General features: G+C 44.9%; 1 pseudogene; it reads left to right on the top strand.

Moving 5' to 3' along the window:
- The first annotated feature begins 4,935 nt into the window (after positions 1–4,935).
- Positions 4,936–5,043, top strand: LOC134899941 (U5 spliceosomal RNA; annotated as a pseudogene).
- The last annotated feature ends 263 nt before the right edge of the window (positions 5,044–5,306 follow it).

Here is a 5,306-nt window from a genome sequence, read left to right as displayed (position 1 = left end):
GGTCTGTTTGTTTAGATTGCTGTTTGCAAAACTGGACAGGTGCAGGATTACTGAGGCAAGGTGCAAGACTGGCTGGAATGGTGCACTGATATCTTGAAGCAGGGATACCAATGCAGAAGGACACACTGGATATATAATTGTAGTAGATACAGGTCAAAGATGAACTGGGTGCAGAACTGGCAGGAATACTGGGACCAGTTACCAGGACACAGGAGACTGGCCATGTGCTGAGCTCACAGAAACAGGCTCTAAAGAGTCCAGACTAGATACTGACTCTCTCTGACACTGAACTCTATCACTGGCATGGTGGTATGTTGAAACTCCCTAGTTAAAGGTAGACAGACCAATCACATGATAGTCAGGCTGGAGTTGCAGGTAATGAGGTCCAGGTGATCAGTTGCTAGGAAACGAGAACAGTAGAAGGGAGCAGCTGGATCCAGGTGATAATCAATGCAGAAAGCAGAACTGACAGATTTGTAGCTGCTGCACACATAACAGTAGCCACCCCGTCAGGGGTGGACTCCAGACACCCCACCTGGACCAATGGGAACTAATTTTCAAATCAAGAACAAGGATTGACAAGACAGACTAAATTCTTCCGACGAGATGACTTATTTTTATTTTTCCCAGGTTGTTTAGGTGTGAACACAGTAATGCCAAATATATTGTATGAACTAAATGTATCTTCAACCAAAGGTTTTTCATTGGCATCAGAGTTGTAATCTGAGTTGGAGTCCACATCCAAAGGAAGGGTTACAGTTTTCTTCTTTGTAACAGATGGCACTGGAGAAGAAGTATGGCAAGACTGAGCATAGGTAGGGCTCTTGACAGATTGGTTGGACACTGAATATTGGGGGTAATTCTTATTAATAACTTCACAAGACTCAGAGAGGCACAGCCGACAGTTAATTTCCAGACTTCTGGTCTTGGTGAAGATGTTATTTTACTGTGATCTACCTGAATCTTAATATCCGTAGACACTTGGTTCTTATAAACTCGATTTTTCCTGTTGGAGATTGAATTCTTGGCCAAAGACATAGAACCCCCCAGGAGATTCAGAAGAAACTAACTCCGACCCTCCAAACCTCTTGAACACCGCTTGACATAAGGCATTCAGGTCCTTTAGAATTGGATCACTGGACTTGGTTAACTGGTTAGCCCATCTCCTAGCCTCCCCACTGAAGACATCAGAAGAACAAGCACAACTTCTGCCTGAGAGGAACAGAGTGTAGCCGTATGCATAGTTTGCGACATTAACTTGTAAAACTCTTCCAGTTCACCATAGAAGAATACTAGATCTCGGATAACAGGTACGGACTAGGACCACTGCATTGAAGTCAGAAATCTCAGATTCCCTAGAGCCAATTTTCAAAAATCTGTTACCCTTAGAAAAAGGGGACCCACAGTTGTTTGCCTAAGTCCCATATCACCCCTGGTGCCCTTAGGAAAATGTCATTGAGCCCATACAAAAAGAAGGCCCTGATCTGGGCACATCTAAGTATGACTCTAAATGTGGCTGTGTGTGACTCTGGATGTGACAATGTGTGACTCTGTGCATGTCTGTACATGACTCTGGGCATATCTGGGCATGACTCTGAGTGTACCTGTGTGTTACTATGGATGTAACTATATGTGAAGCTGGGCATGTCTGTATATGATTCATCTGGGCATAACTGAGTGTGCTTCTAAGCATGTCTGTATATGATTCTGGGTATGACTCTGGGTGTGACCATGTGCATGTCTTTACGTGACTCTGGGCTCACCTGTGTTTGACTCTGGGTTTGACTATGTGTGACCCTGGGCATGTCTGGGAATGACTGGAAGGTTGATATCTCTAGTTCTGGTCATAGTAGAGACAAGCTGTCAGTGTCCACCGAAAGGGGAGAGTACCCTCAGAAATACTGTTAGTCAGGCAGTTCCTGAGAAATCTGGCTGGGATAACAGGTTTGGGCATGGACCACTGCATTGAAGTTGGATAGCTCTGATTCCCTTGATCCAATTTTCAAAAATCTGGTACCTTTAGAAAAAGAGGACCCTTAGGTGTTTGCCTAAGGCCATTATACCCATAATGCCCTTAGGCAAATGCCCATTGAGCCCAGTAAAAGCGTCCACAGTTACACCCATGACTATTGGTGTGACTGTGTGTTACTATGGGTGTAACTATATGTGTTGTTGGGCATGTCTGTACATGGTTCAGCTGGGCATAACTGTATGCACCTCTAGTCATGTCTGTATATGACTCTGGGTATGACTTTACGTGACTCTGGGCTCACATGTGTTGGGGTAATAAGGCTTACACCTATTACCAACACCTTAGTAGCCCCTCTGTCGTGGAGATTCAAAGTACTGGATACAGTCTGCTGGGGAGCAAGAAATCACACTAGACACAGTTGCCAGTATAATACTGCTCTGTCCTTCCTGTGACAGGGAGATCTTTTAATTATACCAAGTAAGAAGTGGGCTCATTACATGCCTGCGAATCACAGTAAAGTATTCATGATAAAATTAGGTAATCATACATATTACAAGTTTCAATAACATAGAAGGTAATATACATAAGACACAGTCCCAAACTATTGCTGGAGTCTGTCTTTCCAAAGAATGAGGCGATTGCTGAAGATGTTCTATTTCTGTCATTCTCTGTCCTCTGGTTTTGCATTCTTTCTTGTAAAGTATTTAAGGAAAACACCTGTTGTCTCTAATACACATACAAGCAACGATGACCTTACAATATATGTAAAGTTTCATATATACAGTATGTAGAATATATTGACACATTAATACAGCAAAAGCATTTGAATCAATATTACTCTTACAACCCCCTCTTTTGATTAAAATCTTACTCCGATCCTGCCTTACACATATTGTAATAGTAATAACCTGAGCACTTCTGATACCTTATATCACCTCATATGTTATCATAAGGATGGATGACAACCGACCATTCAGTACCCATACTCTGATTAAACTATGATAGTACTATTTCTTCTTAAACCATTAGGGGATGTGAGCAATACATTCATGTACTTCTATTTCTTTATCATCCACTAGGGGTCACTGGAGTACTCTTGGGATATGGACGGGCGCAGCCGAACAAAGGCACTGAATATTCAAATTTAGGACTCTCCCCCCCCCTCCATATCCCCGAGTACCTCAGTGTACTCTCCCAGTGTTTTTTCGGTGCTCACAGCACGAACATCGGCTTGTGGGAAGAGCCCACATTTGAGATTTTATTTTTCTTTTTACTTTTTATTTTACACTTCCCTTCCCCAGTTCTTGAAAAACATGGGTCCGGGATGGTGCCGCTGCAAGGCAGCGTATGGCGTGTCGGTCCTCACAAAGAGCACCCTCACAGCCACAGGCGCTACAAGGCAGCGCATGGCGTGTCGGTCCTCACAAAGAGCACCCTCACAGCCACAGGCGCTACAAGGCAGCGCATGGCGTGTCGGTCCTCACAAAGAGCACCCTCACAGCCACAGGCAGACACTGTCTCATACTGCAACTGGACGGAGCTTACAGAAAGAAGCCCCGTCACAGCCAGGAGGAGATCTGAAAACTGGAGCTGGACGGAGCTTACAGAAAGAAGCCCCGTCACAGCCAGGATGAAAGCCCCGTCACAATCTGGACGGAGCTTACAGGAGTGCGACACTACAAGGTATGGTGGGGTCAGGGCGGTCAGCTCACGCTGCCGCCCTGCTGTGTGGGGAAAGCCTTTATTGTTTACCGCCGCTTTGCCCGTCGCTTACAGCGCGCTCATTAGCAGGATACCCCGCTGAGCGAAGAGAGCGGCCGCACGTCACTCACAGACGCCGGCCGCTCTCCCAGCCACTGTACGAGAACTCTGCCACTGTAGAACGTATCCGAGCGGCCGCACGTCACTCACAGATGCCGGCCGCTCTCCCAGCCACTGTACGAGAAGCGCCGCCCAAGCAGCCACTCTGCGTACCCGTGTCTAAAGCTCCGAGCGGCCGTCCGTCACTAAAGACGCCGGCCGCTCTTCCAGCGCTGCACCCGGCCACTGCTGTATGAGGCGCCGCCCGTTCTTCCGGAGGGCTCCCCGGCGCAATATAGCAGCGCTCCCCGGGTTTCCCTAGGCTCCCTGCACTCGCTTCCGCTGCACAGGGGGGAGAAGCTAAAAGCTACATCACAAGCAGCGCGGCTGCAGGGGGGTGACGGTGAGTAAAGCCCATAGCAGCAGCAAAGGCTGCATGGGTTAAGAGACTGCTCAGTTTTAAATAAGAGACTGCTCAGTTTTAAATAAGAGACTGCTCAGTTTTAAACAAGTTATTGGAAATAATACAATTCACTGCAGGCAGTGTTGAGTAAAGCCCATAGCAGCAGCAAAGGCTGCTTGGGAATAAGAGACTGCTCAGTTTTAAATATTGGAAATAATACAATTCACTGCAGGCAGTGTTGAGTAAAGCCCATAGCAGCAGAAGGCTGCATGGGTTAAGAGACTGCTTAGTTTTTAAACAGTTAATGGAAATTTTAACTGGAAGGCTAACTAAAGCATAAGGCTGCAAGATAATGTATTGTAAACTGCATGGATTTTACTGTATAATAGACCTGTAACTGTAGAATAGGCTATTAAGCCTATATTTAATGTATAATAGGCTATTAAGCCTATATTAACACTGCAGCAGGTAACCTGTCCTGTGATTTTCAGTGGAAGCATGGCATGACGGTCATTTTAATCATTGCTGTTCTTCCAGTTTATAATTCCAGAACATTCCGCCCATACACCTATACTCCACAAGGAGGCGCAGGGGTGTTAGTGGGAATTTTTTGGTTCAGTTTTCACACATGTAATCTGTATTTCTACTTAATTCTAGAACATTCCTGCCCTACATCTCTAAGCCACCAGAGGCGCAGGGAAGTTAGTAGGAATTTGGTTCGGGTTTCATATGCCCATGTGAACTGCTTTTCACATAAAGAATACTTTGGTTTCTCTTCATATCGAATAAATCTTTCGTTTTTTGCTAAAGATTTTCATAGAGAGAAACAAGCTTGAGTTTCATATGAATATGCTGTTCAGCAATAACATATATATATATATATATGACACATAATAACTTCATTAAGTCGTGCAAGTGTCTGTCTATTGTCTATTATGGTGTCTGTCTACATAGCGAGTAAGGCTATAGTGCAGACTAAAAATAATTTTAACAAATCCTATGTTAACATTGGCAATTCGGAGTCTCGGAATGACTCCGCCAGCTCTAACAAAAGACAGTCTTTCCAAAGGGTCAATTTCCCTTTGGGTACCAGAGTGTTTATTTCACTGGTCTTATAATTTAATGCACGAT

Source organism: Pseudophryne corroboree, chromosome 3 (genome assembly GCF_028390025.1).
Source record: "Pseudophryne corroboree isolate aPseCor3 chromosome 3, aPseCor3.hap2, whole genome shotgun sequence".
NCBI lineage: Eukaryota > Metazoa > Chordata > Amphibia > Anura > Myobatrachidae > Pseudophryne > Pseudophryne corroboree.
This window is presented reverse-complemented; position numbering and strand designations above follow the sequence as displayed.